The sequence below is a fragment of the Chaetodon auriga genome, chromosome 6 (genome assembly GCF_051107435.1).
Source record: "Chaetodon auriga isolate fChaAug3 chromosome 6, fChaAug3.hap1, whole genome shotgun sequence".
Lineage (NCBI taxonomy): Eukaryota > Metazoa > Chordata > Actinopteri > Chaetodontiformes > Chaetodontidae > Chaetodon > Chaetodon auriga.
The window spans coordinates 9,497,869-9,508,784 of NC_135079.1; positions in this window are offsets into that span (position 1 = coordinate 9,497,869).

Genomic DNA, 10,916 nt, shown 5'->3' on the forward strand with positions numbered 1-10,916 from the left:
TTTCACTCTGCATTTTAGGTCACTAAAACAGATTTGTTCAAAAGTGCAGATGCAGGATGAGCATGCGCCTGAAACAACAACAGTGGTGGATTAGTTTACTTTTGGTTAGCACTGCTAGGCCGTGTGCTGGAACGTGTTAAAATAAATAATTAGCTACTACTGCTGCCAAAGGAAAATAAGCTCACAGCACAGTCAAAATGCTCTTCTGTGGTATTTGATGTACTGTTGATGGAAACTTTATCGCCACCTACTGGCCCAGCACGCTTATGTGAGCATTTGTTTGGGGAAAATATCTGTTTTTACAAATATCTGTATACATCTCGGTAAGGTGTCCCCTGTCTTCTCCTGCGGAGTTGGTTGTTTGTATGGTGGTTACCTACCTGTAAAGGCTTCCCCCAAGACCATAAATCTCATTGCCCTTCTCCAAGGATCCAAGCCTCCAGGTTATGGTCTGGTCAAACATTTTGCTGCCTGCAACACAAACACACACATTCCTGACTCATCCATACCTTCCACTCTCTATCAATGCAATTACTGTCCACACCACATGCTCTTTTGTAAATAGTCATGTGTATTTCTAATAAACAATTGGCACTTAAGCTTTGCTGGTCTCCCTTCCTTGTCACATGCACTGACACACAGGTGACAGAATAGCAGCACTGATGGTAGAATAATCACCTTTTCTGACAAGCAGTGGTACAGCAGGCACACAGGAACATGCAAATGTGTGCACCCTATAGCCTACAGATCAAAGAGTTCACTGAAACTTTACAGGGCATAGGGAGGTGGTGGAGCTATACCAAAGAAAGCTCCCTGAATCGGCTTTTTTGCCGTGAATGTTAAACCTTTACACATATTTCCCCTGTTCCTTCCTCTTACCCCGCATTTACACATGCATCAAATCATAATTCCTTGGACTGAAGACATCTTTTGATTCTCTGTGTAATCCTTACTATATGGAGAGCCGGATAGTGACGGCACACAAAGGGATGCCATAAACAGATTTTAGAGGAAAGCTGGGACCACACTCTTAACGGTGACAATGTAGAAATGTGCATTTGAATTCATTTGAATAGACATGTTTTAGCTCTGTCCTCAACTTTACTCAGTATATATAAGTGTTCATGAACAATAAAACCGAAAGCAACCACAGTAATTCTTTTTACATCATATACGTTATGTCCATTGGAGACAAACAGAGCTTCTTGGCACCTATCAGACTCAAAGCAAACAACTCAAGCTTAGACACTCATGTTACTGCTTTGGCTTGTGAAGCACTGGACATCCTCAGCATCTCTGTACATGCCAGGGCAGAAGCAGTTTTCTCTACAGTGGGGAAATGATCAAACAGCTGTCCAGTTGTTGACTGATTGGTGAACTCAGAACAAGACTAACTTCACACTATGGCTTACAAGTTTGTCCTGGAGTCACAAGGTGTAATATCTACTGTCGGCAGCTTCTGGTGGGGAGAAAAAATAGAAACTGAACTACTTTCTGGAGCTGCTTAATGAGTACTGCTCCAATAAAATATTCATTTTAAATGACACTATGTTATTCTGTTTTTCTCTGGCCACCTTGTGAACTTCAAGCATTTTTTGGCTTATTTGTGGACAGCGTTAAAATAATTGAAAAACACCTTCATAGATGATGACACATTGGGAAAATGACAGAAAGAGCAAAACTGGCAAGGAATCAGAGCAGAAGAGATTGGAATAATTGCATTTGTGACTACTATGCAATTACAGTAGCGTACACAAAATGAGCTCCTTGATTCCTAATTTGCAGATCATGACTGCTGTGAAATGCAATTAATGGATTCCTGATTTATTTAGTGAGCAGCGATGAACCATTTCCTCAGAGCTCACTGAGGCAGGCTGCAGCGTACAATACTCCATCCTGGCTAAGCATAAGGTTTTCTTTCTGCGAGGATGTAAAAGAAGACAGAAAAAGAAAGGCGCGTTCAAAGAAATGTAAATTTAGATGTAAGCAGAAGAATAAAATGCCTTAAATTCTCTGTCAACACATACCACGTTTAATATAGAAACAGGAAACAAAGCTAGGGATCACCTGACAGATTCAACAATGTGTCGCTCTGAGGTCTATATTAGGTGATGCTGATATCAAAAGAGCTTCCTCTTGTTTGGAATGAGTCAGGTTGAGTACCATGCAGAGGGCACATACTACCTCTTTTCTGCAAACAGACAGATGCCAAGGCAACAGTCTGCAAAATGTGAGACAACACGATTCCCTGGATGACTGCCATGTCCCTGCAGGTACAAGCAAACTACTTGAGAAAACAGGAGGAAAACAGGACACAGCTCGGCAATAATTGGAGGTACCCTCTGGAAATCTCTGCTTTGTTGTTAAGCTTTGTTTGAATATGATGTGAGGGATTAATGAGAGTGTGAGGGAAACATTTATGAAACCACAAAGCTTCTACTTATCTTAGCTGTACTAGCATAAATGTTTTGCATGCTTTTGTAGTGTGTGATCTGATGAAGTGATGCTGGAGAAAAATGTAAAAATAAGACTTGAGTTGAAACATCCTCGGGGCTATTGTGTTAATTTACAATGGAAACCCAATCGGCTGCTCCCGTTTTGGAGCAAGGGAGGCCTAAATATGTAAATGTCCTTGTCAAACTCCATTTTGCTGCCAGATATTTACACAGTGTGAGAGGGCCTGATGGGCTGCACAATAACTCAACTTCCACCCATTCCTGTCTCAGCATAACAGGTGTTTAGACTGTTTGCCATAAATTATATCCCTGCCAGATGTTGCCAAGCAACTGATTAATTAGGAGAGGCTCCTTAGTGGGCAACAGTGGAGCCAGAGTGGGCGAGCTTATTTCAGTCCCAGTGGTCTGAGGAGGTCCACCAGCTCACACGCTTCGGTTTAATGGACACAGAGTAGTCTGTTGTATCTATGGGAAACATTAAGATACCACAGAACTTCTACTACATGAGACAGTGGAAATGATTAAATACAAGAAAAGACACACAGGGTTTGGCCTGGTACTGGAATAATGAGAAATACAGTTAAGATTCTTTGTTATTAAGCAGATGTCCCTATATTTTTATCTGTACACAGTTACATTTCAATGCCGACCTCATGGCAGCAAAATGTTTTTACTTTTAGAATTAAAGTAATCAATTCATCCCCCAAATTTCCCCCAATTCAAACATGGAGCCGGATGCTTGCAGTTTCATTCTTTTCAATGATCGATTACTCTGTGTGCAGGTGGTGCAGCACAGGTGGCCAGGAGTATTCTGTTTACTGGTTGATTGAGGACAACAGGAACATACAGTCAGGGAGAATTTAAGGCCCATGTAAATAGATTTAAGCTGTAATGAGGAGTGAACGTCTGACTTAAGGCCAGTAGTTTCTTCAGGCGATCGAATTCAGTGCTTGTGGGAAAGGAATTTTAAAGGAGAGAGCTCTGCAAAACACTGGGTCTAACAGTAGCATCAAAATGTATTACAATTAACCCAGATAACAGTGTACTTAGCAGGGTTGCAGGCCCACAGGTGATGTTCTCTAATCAGCCCCTTGGCACCATTTGTTTGCATTGTTGCTACATTTCAGATACGATGAAGAATTACAGTAGTTTGCAGCAGGCATTGATATACAAGGTCAGCTTTACCTTGATTTTCCTGTAACTGGCTTGTGCTGTGTCATACATACAGATGATCTTGCTCATGGGTACTCAAATATGAATAGTTCCTATATCAGTGTGAATTTTTTTTCCTGACTAATATCTAACAGCTCGCTGGCAGAGAGGGAAATCTGGTTTCCGCCTATTGTGGACTTTTCTGACAGACTGTCAGACAGCATAAATGCAGAGTGTCTGCCTGTGACACCTTTTCACTCCGGTGTCAACACGTGTTTTTTTCCTGGGAATTCGGATGATGACAGGCCAAGCTTAACAAATGTGAGGGCATACTATTCGTGAGCAGAGATGAGACGCTAACCCATTTAATCATATATCATATTAAATAATTCAAACGGCTGTGGAATAGTCCTCATGAAGTGGTAGAAAGAATAATGCAAATTTGGTTATTAAAATATGCTAAAACTAAAGATTTTAATCTCATTTCAATAATGATTTTGATAATATTACTCAGATTATTTCGGCCAAGATATTGACGCTATGAAATTTATATGTAAGCTTGTGCCTTTGACGTCATGACGTCCTGACTGATTTGTGGATCCCAGAGCTGGAGAGAGGCGCTTAAATATGCTATGAATATTTACTGTTTCTGGTCTCTAAATGAGCTCTTGTCAAGGGACTTTCTACTGGTGCACGGACCTTCAGGCTGGAGTGATGAATCTCACTTGGATCAGCAGTACTCACTCAGAAATCACATCACATTATACATGTATCACTAAAGCGACAAAGATAGCACAAAACACAAGCAAGCCTTGAACTACAGTATGCTGTGTTGATTTGTTGTTAACAGGTGGCCTGTGGATGGCACTAATCCTGGTAATGGACACCAAAATTGCAGTATTCCTCTGGACTGCCAGATGCCACCATTCCTGCGCTTCTCTCCACATTTTGGAGAATAGGGATTCATTAAACATTGCAAACTTCAGCATGAAGGACAGATGTCATTGTGCCTGAAGAAAGTAACACTTCATAAAGCCATGCCTTGCACAGTGTGCCTGCACCAAAATAGGGCCCATGACTCCAAAACCCCATTAATGGCTCCTCGAGGCTGTGCAGAACTTTATACTTAGTCATGCCAAAGCTGCATTTTTAGAGCCGCTTACTCTCACTAATGGGCCTTACAAGCTGAATCAGGCTTCCTTCTTCATAGAATCTGATATGTATGTGAGCTTTGGCAGTTTGTTGCCACTGTGAGAGGTTGAGAGAGCTCTCCATCTTTTCATAATTTGATGAAGGTTGGCTGAGACAACCTTGCCTGATAAATGAGTCCAGCTCTGTCTTTGCCAAAAATGGCCTGTATCCACAGGGTAGTGGACCACACACACACACACACACACACACAAAGTAGTGTTCCATCACTTCAGAGGACATTACATCGGCATGTCCGTTTCCTGGAGTCTTAGCCAAACCATGACCATAACTTCCTCAACGTAACCTTAAAAAGTCTTTACCGTGAAATTTAATGATTTGCATTTTGTCCCCCTAAGTAAGGTGAGTCCCCACAATATGACTGTGTAAACATATTTATGTCCCCACAACATGAGTAATACATGTCCACACAAACAGAGACAGATGCTTAATTGACTTACCCCAAACACAGTCAGGTCTTCCATCCTGTTCTAGAGTCCAAGCTGTCTAATAGACGGTGTAGGTCACATTTTGATGCCTAACTATTTAGGTTAATATGGGTGCATGAATTAGCTGGGAGGATGGAGAAGCTATGTGACCCATGATAGAAAGCTAAATGGTTCCATTTTCCCTGTCAGGTGGATGCACTTGACTCACATCACCCTTGTGAGGCTAAAAGACACCAATTAATCTCCCATGGCTATTATGGGGTAGGATGGCACTGAAAATGAATGGGCAAAGCACACTGAGATGGAAAGAGGATATGTAATTTGCTGGGGATCACTGCACATTGACTGGAACCAGCTATAATTAAAACAGCAGTCAGCAAAAGTTTGACAATTATGCTATAATTTGTACCAGCAGTAATTAAATTAGCACTCTTCATAGTTGTGCTTTCTAATTATAGTCATACTCTGCATTAGCCATACGAAGTGTTGGCCAATTCATTAAATTTAGGTCAATTTGAGTGGCTGCGTCTTTTGACAAAGTGCAGAGTAACAGAATGAGAGAAAAGCATGACAGCTCATCAGAAAGTTAGCTATATCAGCTTTTAAACATTTCTCCATGTCTCCTGCCAAAATATTGATAAGAACAGGCATAAAAGAGAGACCGGTGGCATTATTTGGGATCTGCATTAAAAAGGCCCCTGCAATCTCTTTCTATTGAGACCACAGGATTTAGGATTACTGTTGTTTATGTCAAACTCTGTACGTGCAACATTTGTCTTTGTTGAGGTGAGCCGGATGTGGAGGGACCTGTCGCAACACGTAGGCTCTTGCGCCTGGTGTGCATGTATCATCATTGTTACACATTCCTTAGAATGGATTTAGATCTGAATCATTGTCTCTCTCCTGAGCTGAATAACAAATGAACATCTCTGCCTGCTGCTTTGACTCACTGATTTCCCTTGGCTGGGATCTCTCCTAATAACCAACTGCCTGCCTCTCTCCACACACCAGCCCTGTCAGAGAATGATGACTCTGATGCCTCAACAACATGCAAGCTGCTGGATGGTGTTTTTCTCCAACAGATGGCCATTTGCTCAGGGCTATAGCGATATCTCTGGAATGGAATAGCAAGAATACTAAGCAGCCATGAATTTAGATTCATCTTCCGTAAACAGCAGATTTCACGGCTTTCTATTTAGTGCCCAGATTTTAAAATTTAAGATAAACACTTTGGACTCTTTTTTGCTGGTTGGGTTTCCATCAGTTTCCCCAAACTGAAGCGTGTTTGGGATTTCCTGATGACAAAGTTATGCTAGAACCCGAAGGAGAAATGAAGTGGAGAGATCCAGATAAAGCAATTGTTCATAATGATGAGCCAATCAGTATTATCATACTCACCCAGCTGGCAATAAACTCTGCCAGCATGCAATTTCTGTGTGTGTGTGACAGTGTATGCTTGTGTGGCTTATATGGGAATCCATTAAACTTTATGGCTGCTACACCATTTTAATCTTGACTTTGCTACAGGTGATGAACAGCCTGATTACAATCCTGTCTTTTAATATTCAAGTTCAAGTTTTTTTAATCAACATAACGAGAAAATATTTAAGTTTCATGTACCAAATTGTGCAATACTAATGTGAAATGCTGTACGCGTCTGCAAAACGTTATCTATCGACATTTTTATTTGTTTTCCCTAAAATATACATCCTCAAATCAAATCAAATGCATGATTTAGGGTTTTATTTTTACTTTTAGGCAGCTCAAAGCACTTGGTAAAGTTCAGGCAAAGCTCACAGTTTTACTGGAGACAACACATGTTGACTTTTCATTATTTAGCCAAAACTGTAATCTCCCTCAAACTTTAACCAAGTGTTGCAGTAGCTTCAACAACAAATTGAAAACAGCATGTCTTCGGTTTCAACATCCAGTGCTTTGTAGGCCAAACCTCCCACCCTGACCTCCACCTTCCAAAAGTTTGGCAAAGCACTAGTAAATGAATATATTTTGTAGGGCACAGGGTTGCTAGATGATATTCTACAAGTGCATAAACTATACATGCACGCACCGTATGCCAGAGCTCACAGCTCCTCACCTCTCTAGTTATCCCCTGACATCAGGAATTACCACTGGCATTCTGCTGTCTGACTCAATGCTCCAACGGGCCAATGAATACCAAATGAGCCGGTGGAAATCCAGCTGGGAATACGTTGTCAAAGGAAATATGGTCTGCCCCACCCCCTCCTCCAATTTCAAGTACAGAGTCCCATTTCAAAAAGGAGCAGAAGTCTGAGCTCTTCTCATCCTAAGCATCTGAACAGGTGCCGTTTTTGACTCTGCCTTGCCAAGCTGTGAAACTTGAGCCTTGGGCTAAGATAAGACCGTGATCTCTGCATGTCAAAATGTGATGCGAAGCAAAGTGATCAGATTTTTCCCACAATGAGCAGCACGGATGGTGCCGCAGCCTGCTGGTGCATCTGAGCTCCACATGTGTCAAGCTGCCTTCCCGGCACACACACAAACACACACACGGACTGCTGCACTTTTATTCACCATCGACCCTCCAATATGCACAGATACACACGAGCACAGAAGCAAAAACCGACAGCTACATACACAAGCACACTCTGCTCCCAAATGAGTCCAACTAACCGACCGTGGAGAGGGAGGTGCAGTGATGCAGAGACAGGGTCCATACACAGGGCTCCATGTTCACTGCCTGGGAATTATCACATCAAACTCGTATGCCCAATGGTTCTGACAGGCCTGAGGCCAAGCCATTACAGCCTGGTATAGACAGGAATGACTCTGCTGGACTATGACTAGGCAGTGACTATTGTTGTGCACCAGTGATTCACACCCCACCAATAACATTCAGATTTACACAGACAAGCAGGGAGGAAGCTCTTGTCAAACTTGCTAAAACAACCAACACAGATTCAGTGGAAATGTTCTCTAAGCTTCACTGACTGTTGCATAGATGAGTTTTCATGATGCGTTCACACGTTCATCCACTGTGGCTTTGACATTTTTGAGAATGAAGTTATTACGATTGAAATCAATCTCTGGTGCTCTGTAGACTCTGTGGGCATTTGCATGATGTATTCAGACAGCAGCCCAGTGCGCCTTGTAGGACTTGTAGCTCACACTGGTGCCTCAGTTTAACATGCTGTTGTAGGAAATCACAAGCAAGAAGTCAGCATATATGGAGCAAGATTTTCAGCAAAATACTAATGCTGACCGGCTGCTGGTGGCCAAGATTTTTGGAGAATAACTACACCCTGTCTGGATATATTAGGGTGGTGGACAAAGATGGCTTGTGCCATATTTTCATGTGGGACACACTCATGACCACTGAGTTACTAACCTTTCGTTTATAATGTGCCAGTTGCACCATTTACAGAATAAACTGTTTACTGTGCTCATCTAAATTTGGTAGCAATTACACAGTGCATTTAAAAGTAATGACTGATTATCTTAAATAGGCCACAACTGGCAACCAAATATCAGAAATCATTATAAATAAACATGAGATTCAAGAAAGATAACAGGTTTGTACTTCCATTGAGAGTCTTGGTTCTAAATGCTTAAAGAGCATGCCGCATGGCTGCAGCCAGCGACCCTTGTTGCATGTCATACCTCATAAAGTTTACCATTGTCAAAATCTTAGTTTATGAGTCAGCATGCTACATTTGCCAAGTAGCACAACAGACAAAGTACTGAGTTGAGGCTTATGGAAATGTCATTAAGTTTGCAGGTATTTGGTCTTCAACTAAGAGAGATTTTGATAGAATATTTGCCATTTGTCAGACATTTCACTCTGGATCAAAATGGTGTTTTGACCAACTGCCCGCCATCCCTCGATTCCACCTTGCGTGGCTCACCACCAAATTGAAACAATACTCTGGGTCATCCAGATATTTTATGCACCAAGTTTGGTAAAGATGAGATGTTTGGATGGTGAAAAAACAGTGTGGCTAAATATTCAAAATGGAAGAAATGTGCTTTTGCACTTTGCAGTTCAGGAGCTATGAGTCAAAATGTGGAGTTTGCTAACACAGAGCTTTATAAATAGACAAATGGTGGCGATGTCCTGAGCAAAAATGTATTGGTTATTCCTTAGAAATCCTGTGATCCTGTGAAGTCCTTTACAAGATCTAAGCAATCAAACAGGACTGAAAACAGAACCTCAGTGGTGGAAATAACCAGTGTATGTTGACCTAGCTGGAGCTAAGCTGTGTATATTTGATGTCTGTGTTACAATGTAGGTTTACACTTCTAATCACCCTGAGATAGATAGATAGATAGATAGATAGATAGATAGATAGATAGATAGATATCATATGAAAGAGAAAGACTTTTCCTCACCCCAGACAGAGTTTTCACCAGGAGGGAACATGAAGGCAAAAGTTCTTTCCTCACATACTCTATTCTGTCTGAAATCTACCACCAAGTCCACCGCTCACGCCTGAAAAAATGAGAGGAGACAGACATGGGGTGAGTTTTAATCTTCCTCTGCCATACTTCAGAGAAGCCGTATGGAACGTGCTCCTGATCTTCAGTGTTTTTTTTTTTTTTTTTCATACTACATGCACATAGAATCAGAATGTTTGGTCACCAAGACGACAACTTCGTATGCTTTCTGGAAACTGAAGAAGTCAGGTTATTTTGAGCGTTTTTATACCCTACTGATTTCCTGTTTACTAAATATCAATAGAACTGAGCCTCAAAGACCATCAAAATCTAAGGTAGGCTGTTGTTTACACAATATCTTACTGAATTTTCAGGAAACACTCAACATTTCAGTCCCTTTAGAGTTGCATCTGGCTAACTCCCTCCTTGGCGACAGTGGTTTACTGTTAGTGAGACAAAGTTTTATCCACATCTTACGTAAGATTGGAGGCTTTTCTTGCCTTCATGGCCAATTGCTAGCTATTTTACACACAATACACCACTTAAAAAGGATCTGCTGGTTTAGATACAGCTGCTACAACTGCATTAAAGCTTAATGAAGATGATAGCAGAGCCAGTTGCTTCATGTTGCTCACACTGAGGTGACTGATGCAGCGGGAGGCCGGCCCACTGCAGGGTACCGGTGACAGCACTGGCTTAGGCATACGTCTCAACTGTCAAGGGCTGCAGAACAGAGAGATGAAAGGTATGGAGGGAGGGAGAGAGACACGGAGACACACAGAAAGCCAGGCAAAGTCACAGACACTTTTGTCTCACTGACTGAGAAGAACGACAAGGAGAGGAGAGGGACTAAAATGAGAAAGTCACACAGACGTTGCTTTAGTATTTGATGGAAGTAAGAGATACAGAGAGGAGAGGGAGAGAGGGAAGGTGCAGTGTGAGAGGATGGGAGAACTTTGCGCAGAGTGAAGACCCTGACTTCTCTTGAATTCTCTCTCATGCTGAGTTTGAAAAAGAAGAATTTCAACAGTGAGCTCGGAAAGCTGGGATATATCTCTGAGTTGACATTTCTATTCACTATTTCCTGTATATTTTTAGAGAGCAAGTGATGTGACGTGTCTTTGAAACACTTACAAGGGTTTAAAGTATCTAAAAGATGGCACCGTAAAGAATAATCTGGAGTATTGTGCTTTAAATGGACCTAAATTCAACATTTCTTTCTTTCTAACATTATGATGGCAGATATTCAGCCTTGAAG